General features: G+C 39.4%; 1 protein-coding gene across 1 annotated transcript in view; it reads right to left on the reverse strand.

The window, feature by feature from the left end:
- The window catches only part of RFC1 (replication factor C subunit 1), an 80,565-nt gene that overhangs the window by 37,140 nt on the left and 31,101 nt on the right, over nt 1-12,324 (reverse strand).

Consider the following 12,324-nt stretch of genomic DNA (forward strand, 5'->3'; position numbering starts at 1 on the left):
AGAAATGTTAAAGTCTTGGACTAGGATGGTTATTTGCAGAGGTGGTAAGGAAGTTGTCAGATTCTAGCTCTGTATCAAAGGTAGACCATCTATCAGTAACTAACCATTTATTTAAGATTTTAAACAACTGGATTTGTTACATTTTATCATCCTAAAAAGTTTTCATTAAACATCTGGTCTTTAGTCTAAGTATTTGTGACAATGTTTAGGTTAATTAAAAGCCCCCAAAATACACCTCAATGAATTCCCACTGTGGCACAGCTGATTAATAAGAATTGGAATGCAATGGCTCAGGCTGCTACAGAGGTGCAGGGTTCAATCCCCGGCCCAGTGCAGTAGGTCACAGCTGCAGTTCAGATGCAATTCCCTGGCCCAGAAACTTCCATATGTTGTGGATGCAGCCATTAAAAAAAAAAAAAAAAAAAAAAAAAAACCTTAAAAAGGCCTCAGTAAATTTTTTTGTTTGGTTCAGTGATTCACAAAATAAAAACACTTTTCATTTTCATGGTGGCCAAATAACAAAAGAAACCCAATTAAAAGAAAAATCTAAAAGGCAGTCATAAAACCTAGGTCACCGTAGGGGAGGGAGGGTTCACTTTTCAAGTTTGGTGTTCAAGGCCACACATATAAATTAAATGGGTCTTCCTCTAAAGTACTCATTCAACCATGTGCCAAGAATTGTGCTATTCCTAGGTGCTGCCGTCTCAAACATAAAAAGTACCTAAGATGTGTAAAAAAATCAAAAAAATTTGGTCTTACTCTCTAATTATTGTTTATATTTAAATGAAACTATGAACTTTACAAAGTATAAATAACTTCTTACAGGTGTCTGAGTACTACATGTAGAAAGTTCTCCACTATTGAAAGCAAGAGTATGGCAGACATCTCTGAGGATGCTCATACAGTTCACTACAAGCCCACTTTCCCCAAGAACTCACAACCCACTCCAACCTCCAAAAACCTCTAAGAACCATTTTTTTTTTTTTTTTTTTGCTTTTTAGCACTGCACCAAGGGCCCATGGAGGTTCCCAGGCTAGGAGTCTAATCGGAGCTAAAGCTGCCAGCCTATGCCACAGCCACAGCAACGCCACATTCAAGCCGAGTCTGCAACCTACACCACAGCTCACAGCAATGCTGGAGCCTTAACCGACTGAGCAAGGCCAGGGATCAAACGCAAAAACTCATGGTTCCTGGTTGGATTCATTTCCACTGCGCCACAAGGGGAACTCCCACAGATATATTTATTAGATGGCTCCATATTCTCTGCCATCACAAACTGGACCAGGAGCAGGCACATGAACAAGCTGGGCCCAATCTTACCCTTGACCAGTGTGCTGAACTAATGTGCTTAAACTAAGGCGTAAGGTTTACTCTTGCATTTAATGAGATTCAATAGTGGCCTTCTAGTAAATTTCATTTTGCAACAAGCTACATTTTTCTTAGTCTGCAACCAAAGATTTATTTTAGAGTATACTTGTTTTACTTACCTTTAACTACAGGCAATCTACTCTGAAGCTTAAATTAAAAATTCCCTCATCAATCTTTCTAATCACATCCAAGGCTTGATACACTTAGACTTCAGTTTAAACACTTGTTGACAAGAGTCAACTAAGTTCAGTCGGGCATACATCTGTTCTCCCTACCTGACAACCAGTCCTTCTCTGACTGCCACCTGATTCAGACAGTTCTGCAAAGGCTCGGCGGCATTATCAAGGTACAACAGCCACGCAAATCACACATAACAGTCCCAGTAACCACTGAGAATATAATCCAAAACTCCTTTCCTTTTCTCTAAGAAAACAACGTAATGAATTGTTATACTATAAAAACCCAAATAATTTTTTATAATTTATAGTGTGTCTATTTCTAAATCCCTAGACTCAGTTAAGATGTAGCATAACCAGGAGTTACCATCGTGGCTCAGTGGTTAACGAATCCAACTAGGAACCATGAGGTTGTGGGTTCAATCCCTGGCCTCACGCAGTCAGTTAAGGATCCAGCATTGCTGTGAGCTGTGGTGTAGGTCACAGACGCGGCTCAGATCCTGAGTTGTTGTGGCTGTGGTATAGGCTGGCAGCTACAGCTCCGATTCGACCCCCAGCCTGGGAACCTCCATATGCCGCAGAAGCAGCCCTAGAAAAGGCAAAAAGACAAGACAAAAAAAAGATGTAGCATAACCAAACCAGTAGCATTCAACAACAAACTATTCTACCTTAGCAGTCAAAATAAATTACACAAAATGCTCTTAAATGAAGATTAAAAACAACAACAATGCCGATATCCTGGCTGTAATGAAAAAAATAAGAAACCATAAAACTGAAACCTCCTAAGTATAATTAACCAATACATTTTCTTAGACACTAAGTACAAACTTAAAAACATATCGAGGAGTTCCCGTCGTGGCGCAGTGGTTAACGAATCCGACTAGGAACCATGAGGTTGCGGGTTCAGTCCCTGCACTTGCTCAGTGGGTTAAAGATCCGGCGTTGCCGTGAGCTGTGGTGTAGGTTGCAGACGAGGCTCGGATCCCGCGTTGCTGTGGCTCTGGCGTAGGCTAGTGGCTACAGCTCCGATTAGACCCCTAGCCTGGGAACCTCCATATGCCGCGGGAGCGGCCCTAGAAAAGAAAACAAAAAACAAACAAACAAAAAAAAAACGTATCGAGTGTATATAAGACTTGTAATCTTATCTAAGAGCTTGTTAAATTTTATAATTTTTTATTTGGTTTGCTTTTTTTTCTTTTTTGTCTTTTTGCCTTTTCTAGGGCTGCACCCATGGCATATGGAGGTTCCCAGGCTAGGGGTCTAATTGGAGCTGTAGCCACCAGCCTACACCACAGCCACAGCAATGTGGGATCCAAGCCACGTCTTCGACCTACACCACAGCTCACAGCAACGCTGGATCCTTAACCCACTGAGCGAGGCCTGGGATCAAACCCTCAACCTCATGGTTCCTAGTAGGACTTGCTAAACACTGAGCCTCAACAGGAACTCCTACTTGGTTTGCTTTAAGTTCAACGACTGTACTTCTGGGCAGGAAGGATTCCAGAACTTAATGAAAAAGAGAACTAAATTAAATTGTCTCCGAAATGACAGTCCTCTACTAGTTTTTTTCCCAACTTAAAAAATGACGAAAGCAGTAATATCCCATTTCCACTACACCAAGCCATGTTTACAAGCAGTATGACAGAAAATCCCAGAACTGAATGGACCAAGTCAACCACTACACTATGCTTTCCTGTTATGGGTTCTTGCCCTTTCACACAAGAACCTCCTTACTATCTAAAATACCAGAGCTGTCCTTAAAGAATAATTCAGACAAGATCTATCACTGCTATCTGGTATAGCCACAGAAAGGGGAACAATGTTATTATAGATATGTGCAATTCTCCACTTAACCCTTTCTCCAGCAACCTCATAAATATTTACAGGTAACAGACTAGCATGCAATTTAGTGAGATCAAGAATTTCTAAGACGAAGTTCCGGTCGTGGCGCAGTAGAAATGAATCCAACTAGGAACCACGAGGTTAAGGGTTCGATCCCTGACCTTGCTCAGTGGGTTAAGGATCTGGTGTTACCATGAGCTATGGCGTAGGTTGCAGACGCGGCTCGGATCCTGAGTTGCTGTGGCTGTGATGTAGGCCAGCGGCTACAGCTCCAATTAGACCCCTAGCCTGGGAACATCCACATGTCATGGGAGTGGCCCTAGAAAAGGCAAAAAGACAAAAAAAAAAAAAGAAGAAGAAGAATTTCTAAGACTATCAAGATTAAAAAGACTTGCTGGCAAGGGTAAAAATATGGGCCCTTCATATAGGCAATAGTATTCAAAAAGAGTAAATTTTAAAGAAACCTGGTAGAGGGCAATCTTGTAATATGTATCAAAACCTCACCTATGCATACCCACTGTTTCCCCTTCTAACTAATTAGTCTGAAAACAAAATAAAACCAGTGAACACAAAGACAGATGTATAAAAATGCTCATCGTGGAGTTCCCGTCGTGGCATAGTGGTTAACGAATCTGACTAGGAACCATGAGGTTGCGGGTTCGGTCCCTGCACTTGCTCAGTGGGTTAAGGATCCGGCGTTGCCGTGAGCTGTGGTGTAGGTTGCAGACGCGGCTCGGATCCTGAGTTGCTGTGGCTCTGGCGTAGGCCGGTGGCTACAGCTCCGATTCGACCCCTAGCCTGGGAACCTCCATATGCCGCGGCATATGGATATACAATGTATATCCATATTTACTGAAATAAAGATATTCATGTTTATTATGTCATAAGAGATATAACAGGATGTTTAATGATATATCTAAATCTACCCATCTATATATTTATAGACAGGCTTTTAAAATCACATTCAAAAATCTGAAAAGAATGAAATGTTAGCAACTGTTATCTCTGGATAGGGAATTATGGGTGAGTTCTCATTTCTTTCATCATATCTTTTTCATCTGTATATTACACTTCTCCTTCTTTTTAATCTACATCTATTATTTTATAATCTCCTAGAAACTCTCTATCCTCTTGGCTTTCTGAGACAGAAAAGGCTTAGCTTTGGTTTCTCCTTCCTCTCTATTTTTCTTTGCTTACTTCTTTCACTATTTAACATCTCTACTTATTTGGTCACTAGCTTCAGGGACTTCATGGTATCTTTTTATCTAATTACTATTAATAATAGTTAGCATTAAAATACATGCCAGGTATGCCAGGTACTCTACCACATTCCTTTTTCTTGGCCACACCCATGGCATGTGGAAGTTCCCAGGCCAGGGACTGAACCTGCACCACAGTTACAGCAACACTGAATCCTTAACCCTCTGTGGCACACAGGAAATTCCTCTACCACATTCTTTACAATACATTATCTTTAGTCAACTAGTTCTGTCTCTTATTCAATATATGGACTCCATTGTCCACATTCCTGGCAAACTCACACACTGGGCAACTTCTAAACTTCTAAAACCGAGCAACGTAATTCAATGTGATGATCTCTTTCTTTAGTGACTAGCACTATTGTGCTCTTTTGGAAAGTTCTTCCTTATATTAAGCCAAAATACTTCCCTGTGAATTCTACTTATTTTCCTTAATCCATCCTTTTCACACTCAGTGTTTGAAGACTGCCCTCATTTCTTCCTTGGGTTCTCCTCCCTACAAATAGTAAAACAGTTTCAAACCACTCAAAATCAAAGTGCCCAGTACAGCACCTCACCATGTTATAATAGACATTCATAAATAATAAAACAGTGTTCTCCGATGAAAACAACGCTAAACCAGAAGCCCAGAAAACTAAAATTCTAACCTGACTTTGACTTACTGTTGTTATTTTAATTAATTATGTGGGATTCATTGTCCTCCTCCACAAAATGTTAGGCCAGACGAATTCTTTTAGGACTTTCCGTTCTATAATTCTGAGAATCTGTGAATAGTCACATAGATTTTTTAGCTACTATACTCAATTCTGATGAGAATGTGATGAGTTTGTACTAACATAAACATTAACGATGAAAGCGAAAACTAATACAACTTTTCTAGAAAGCAATATATATCTAGAACCTTAAAGAAGTTCCTAACGTCTAGCATAGTAATTCTTGGAGATAATCAGAGGTGCTGGTAAATATTTACATATAAACATATTCATCACACTATTAACATGAAAAATGTAAACAACAAAAATAATTAAAACTGGAAGGGCTATATAAATTGTGCTCTAGTCATGCAATGGATTCATGTGGTCATTAAAAATTAAGCCCGAATTTCAAAGCTCAAAAAAAAATTATGAAAACAATAAAATTAAGATGGCAAAAAAAACAAAAAAATGCATCACTTTGTTCCTTTAGGTTAGGCTTAACTTAAATGTCATCCTTAAAAGAGAGCTTTTCTTAGCCTTCTCTATCACACATCTCTTTACACCAGTAAGAGCTCTTCTCTGAGTTTCTAGCTTAGAATACATGAATTTAAACTTTAATGTCTTCAAACTATAGATCAAAAATATACACTATACCTAAACACAGACATAATTTTATAAACATTTTCATAAATACTGAAAACATAATTTTCAAAAAAAAATATGGAAGTGTTCTGCGTGAAATTTCAAATGTTTTCATTGTATTAAGCAAAAACTATATATGCAAGGTCTCTTTTTATCTACTAACCACAAAATAAATAGCTCTCCGGGCCCCTTGAAAGGCAGGAGCAATTCTAGCAAAATATTTATTCAAAAAGGAAAAAAAAAAAAAAAAGATCGACCTGCTTGATTTGACAATTTGCTCTGTGATTTGTGCACTTCTCCAGAGTTCTTACAGTTATGAGAAAAAAAACAACACAGAAAAGAAGTTCATGACTAGGCATAAAAATATTTCTTATAACTACAGAGCATTTCATCCAGGTGAATATAGGAAAATACATAAGGTGTTCTATAAAGTCACAGGCAGATCTCAAAATTCTGTCTTGCCTTGATAACACCAGAAAACCTAAACAAAGTGGCAGTCCTGCTGTCTCTACATTACGACTTCTGAACTAGCTGTCTTAAAACCCACTTCACCCTTGATATTTCAAAGGCTATACCACATGTTATGAGGAAAGCAAGCAAAAAAGGCCAAGGATTTAAACAATGCAATTAGCCTCTTAACAAAAAGTCATTTCATATGCGTTGCTGTGACCATCCTAAATGTAAAATAAGTATTGTATGATCCTACACAGTGTGTAGAGATGAAACATTCTAAATAAAGTTATAGTTGCTTTTCTCTTTGAACATTTGTTCTCGCTTTCTAATGAGCCTAAATTTGTTCTGCCTTGTCAGAAGCCAAAGGCAAAGCTGTGTTCTCTTCTCCCCAGAAACTTATAATAAAATAATGATAAATAGATCTAAGTCAAATTTCTGTGACCTAGTTGAAAATCATGGGCAACTGAACACTCAGAATCTCCCCCCAGGATATCTGACTCCTTATAAAAACACCATTTATTTTTATTTATATACAACATAACCTCGAATGTGGTAACAATCCCCAACTAAACTAGCATTATCTGACATACAGCAGAGGAATTGCCTGGATGAGAAGATTGTTTTGCCACTCTGAGTTATATGCATTCATTATTTAGAAGGGTAACAAATGAAAGAGAAAGAAAATAATGTGCAGGTGCCTAAAAAAAAAAAAATGAATTCTGAAGTTCCTACTGCTGAGAGTTTGGGATTCTGATTTTTTTCTTCAGTCTGAAACACAAAAACCAAATTAATGAAGACCATGCCAGAGAAATCTGGTTACAGAGATTAAAAATAACTTATTTTGCAACAAGTCAAAAGAAAAAAAGGGAATCTGAGTGTTTAGAGTTTTCTAAGTTCCTTTTCAATACTTTCTTGAGTCCAAAATCCAAACTGTCATGTTCATGCATGTTCCAAGTCTTCAATAAATACTTACTAATTAAGTGGATGGAAGAGAAAACTACACATACTATCTTTGCACCACTTATGCGATGTAAGTATCAGACATTCTGTGGTGAATCACAGAATGATTTACGTGACAAATCAGATATACTTCAGTGGAATGAAATAAAACGGAGACTGCTCACATTTAATCAAGAAATTAGAGCTGTCATGATTCTTTACTGATAAATCCTCTTTGAATCAAATGGAATCAGTTATATTTCAAGAATAAAACTAATAATTCACACGGTCTCGGGCGGTAGGTAATGATATTTATCATTAGGAGAAAAAGTACTGGCTTGTGCTCTGATGTTATCTACCACACGGGTGCCGAGTCATCACCAGAGCGGGAATGACAGTCCACGCCAAGGCCCAGTTGGTTTCAATTACTAAGAAAATCAAACGCAGGAGAAGAAAGAGTGAAACATTTTATGACGCCTTCTCCTCCTTCCTCCATCTCCACTGCATCTCACAAAAAAAGAAAAAGGAGGTTCAGGGTGAGGGGAGGAAAGGCTTGGACAACTGGCCACTGGAACATTCTCCAGAGCTTCTTACAACTCTAAGGCATGAAACAGATAACAGAAGGAAAGCTGACTGGCCAGAAGAGTTAAGGGAGTGGTTCAGCAATGCAATTCCCCATTTCATTCACATTCTCCTTCCTCGAACAGGAAAGGACGTAACAACACTGGTTTCAGTATTAAGGCCAAGTATAAATCACCTGTATATTATTTTATTATTATTATTAATGCCATTTTCCCAGTAAAAGCCTACTTCCTTGGCATTCTGGAATACAATCTTGTATCTCTCATAGTTTCAAAGTGCCTGACAACAAAATATGTGTCACCAGAACAAACAACTGTCTGTTCGTTTTCAAAGATGCTTCACTTGATAATCATACTCCAGTCCTCCACTATTCACTATGCCCTTTTCAATTCTCCCTCTCCAAATGCCACAGAATTTTTTTCAAGTCTCATAATATGCACTATTGAAAGAGGACTGAAGTGCAAACTTGGCAAAAAATATAATAAAGCATCTAGTTCCTACAACAGTGTTTTTAGCCAAAATGCATTTGTAAATGAAATTGCTAAAGGATATCACTAACCTTTGAGTTATCATATAAATTGGAAGATGTCTCTAAAAGATTAAAGGAGAGAAATGGAATCCTAATTGTCAAAAAGAAAAACATAGATCCCCAATTACAGAACAACAGAAGCAGAAAGGTTTGGTGACAATTCTGTGCAACAATATTAAGAGCAGGTCAAAAACGTATTTAACAGAAGCAGAGAGAGATTCACTGAGAATAAAACATGCTGGCCTAAGCCGTCACTTATTCTATGAGCAACAGCACTTGGAGAAATAAGGATGTCTGGACATCAACAAAGCATCTACTAAACTGTCTTCCAATAGGTTATGGCAGGTTTAACCTCTGCCTTATTGACATTTTGAGGCAAATCTTTGTTGTAGGGGCTCTGAGGAGCACTGTAGGACCTTTAGCAGCATCTCTGGCCTCTACCAACTAGATGCCGTAGCACTCGCCAGTTGTGATGACCAAAAATAACCCTCCAGATGTGCCAAAGTTCCGCTGGGAGGCAAATTCACCCTTAAGAAGCACTAATTTACAGCAAGACGGAGAAATACAAGTAACACCGGTTACTGACATTCATAAGCAATTGAAAAGCTATTCATAAGAAATTGAAAAGCTATATCCACAGTGCTGATAATGGATCATGTCAATTTAGAAAAGCTTTCTTTACATGTCCCTTAATACTAAATGATTTTACTAATGATTCAGAAAGAAAGAAATAGATAGGTTTATCAAATGTGTAGAAGATATGAAATTCGACGACATGAAAAAATAAGTGGATAGAGTTCCCTTGTGGTGCCGCAGGTTAAGGATCTGGTATTGTAGCTGCAGTGGCCCAGGTCGCTGCTATGGCCCAGGTTCAATCCCTGGCCCAGGAACTTCTGCATGCCACAGGTACAGCCAAAAAAGAGGGGGGGGAAAAAAAGTGGATGAGGGGCATCCAAAGAACTATAGAATTCTTCCACAGTGAAACCTTGGATTGAAAATTGATCCTCTGAAAATAAGTTTTCTTAAAGTTAAGTCAGCCTTAATATTAGGTAGTTTTGAAGATCAAATTAGGTAGGAAATATAAGTCATATGATAAATAACACTATTCCATCCCATGAAGTAAGTAAAAAAAAAAGGTTTTAAAAAATGTATAATAGCATACAAGACAAAATTTGTTAACTTCATTGTGGTCGAAATGTCCTTTCACCATGGACACAGGCGTTTCAAATAAAGTAAGAGATTCTTACATTGATGACACTATAATTAAGAAAATAGGAGTTCCCGTCGTGGTGCAGTGGTTAACGAATCCGACTAGGAACCATGAGGTTGCAGGTTCGGTCCCTGCCCTAGCTCAGTGGGTTAACGATCCGGCGTTGCCGTGAGCTGTGGTGTAGGTTGCAGACGCGGCTCGGATCCCGCGTTGCTGTGGCTCTGGCATAGGCAGGTGGCTACAGCTCCGATTAGACCCCTAGCCTGGGAACCTACATATGCTGCAGGAGCGGCCCAAGAAATAGCAAAAAGACAAAAAAAAAAAAAGAAGAAGAAAGAAAATACAAGGTACAATACAAGGTAGTATTAATCTGGTATAAGTAAATCTGTGAAAGTTTATAACTTGAATTTTTTTTTTTTTTGTCTTTTTGCCATTTCTTCAGCCGCTCCCACAGCATATGGAGGTTCCCAGGCTAGGGGTCCAATCGGAGCTGTAGCTGCCTGCCTACGCCAGAGCCACAGCAACACTGGATCCGAGCTGCGTCTGCGACCTACACCACAGCTCATGGCAACGCCGGATCGGCAACCCACTGAGCAAGGGCAGGGATCGAACCTGCAACCTCATGGTTCCTAGTCGGATTCGTTAACCACTGCACCACGACGGGAACTCCTAGAACTTGAATTTTTTAAGTAGATTTTATATAATTTAGAAAATAATGAATAATGCATGTGAAATAGCACTACTGATTTCTAAACTTCACATTATTCTCTTTCTAGTATACACAGTATCTAAATCTACATGTTAAACCCCACCAAAGCATTTGACCTTTATCTCAAATTTCTCTCTCACAAGAAACGTTTCCTGGAGTTCCCGTCGTGGCTCAGTGGTTAACAAATCTGACTAGGAACCATGAGGTTGCGGGTTCGATCCCTGGCCTTGCTCAGTGGGTTAAGGATCCGGCGTTGCTGTGAGCTGTGGTGTAGATCACAGACACGGCTCGGATCCCGCATTGCTGTGGCTGTGGTGTAGGCTGGCGGCTACAGCTCCGATTAGACCCCTAGCCTGGGAACCTCCATATGCCACGGGAGTGGCCCTAGAAAAGGCAAAAAGGGAAAAAAAAAAAAAAGTTTCCTGAACCTCTCTCCAAAATAAAAGCTACCTCTCTCATGCCTAAACATCCGTGGAAGATATTTTTAACACCATTAATTGTTTCCCTATATTACAATTTTTATGTAAAAAGCTTATCTCCCCAGTAGACTTTAAGCCCTTGAAGACAGGACTAAGCTTTATTCTTTTATCTATTTCATAGATTGTCCAATACACTGTTGTGTACATACAGTGAACAAACACATTTTCGTTAAACAAGTAAATTAGTGAGAATTTTATATTGTTAAAATTAAATATTCAAATTTAAAATTAAAAAAACAGATGACAGAATCATGATATAAAACCCTGGAATCTAACAGGATAAAATGCGTTATTCCAGAAAAAAAAAAAATGTAATAAGGATAAATGTAAAATCCCTTTTTTGGACCTGAGAAGTAGAAAGTGGAAGCCCCATTCCAGACTTCATAATATAGATGGACAAAATACATTCTTAAAATGAATGCCACTTAACCTCAAGAAATACCACTCTTTTCAGTGATCATATGCTTCATTGTGAATTGCTCACTTATTAATATTTAAATATGTTCTACAGCAAAGAAGCATAAATAAATATGTTCCCAGAGTTCCCGTTGGGCACAGTGGTTAACGAATCCGACTAGGAACCATGAGGTTGTGGGTTCAGCCCCTGGCCTTGCTCAGTGGGTCAAGGATCCGGCGTTGCCATTAGCTGTGGTGTAGGTTGCAGACGAGGCTCAGATCCTGCATTGCTGTGGCTGTGGTGTAGGCTGGCGGCTACAGCTCCGATTCGACCCATAGCCTGGGAACCTCCACATACCAAGGGAACAGCCCTAGTAAAGCCAAAAAAAAAAAAAAAAAAAAGGCCATAAATAAATAAATATGTTCCCATCAAAAACCCAATATCCAAAATAAGAGTATGAGAAAAATTAAATTCTTTGTAGAAGTTTAATGGAATGAGGTAAGGATCTTTCTGTACTGAAAGAGAGGCTAGGGGTGGGGGGTCTGCAGGGAGGGAGGGAAGGGAAGGAGAGGAGGAGGAGGAAGGAAGGGAGCCGAAAGACATTTAAGTTATGAAAAAGCAAGCTGCAGAAATATTACAAGACGCCACTCTCAAACACGTGTGTGTATGTGTGTATGTGTGTATTTTTTTTTAATTTACATAGCTATGTAAGGCAAAGGGGATGGATGAAGGAATGGAACATTTTTTTTTTGTCTTTTGGCTATTTCTTGGGCCGCTCCCACGGCATATGGAGGTTCCCAGGCTAGGGGTCGAATCGGAGCTGTAGCTGCCGGCCTATGCCAGAGCCACAGCAACGCTGGATCCGAGCCGCGTCTGCGACCCACACCACAGCTCACGGCAACGCCGGATCGCCAACCCACTGAGCAAGCACAGGGACCGAACCCGCAACCTCATGGTTCCTAGTCGGATTCGTTAACCACTGCACCACAACGGGAACTCCAGGAATGGAACATTTTTATCTGAACTGTTACTCTTTTTCAGTAA

This window comes from Phacochoerus africanus, chromosome 10 (genome assembly GCF_016906955.1).
Source record: "Phacochoerus africanus isolate WHEZ1 chromosome 10, ROS_Pafr_v1, whole genome shotgun sequence".
Classification (NCBI taxonomy): Eukaryota; Metazoa; Chordata; class Mammalia; order Artiodactyla; family Suidae; genus Phacochoerus; species Phacochoerus africanus.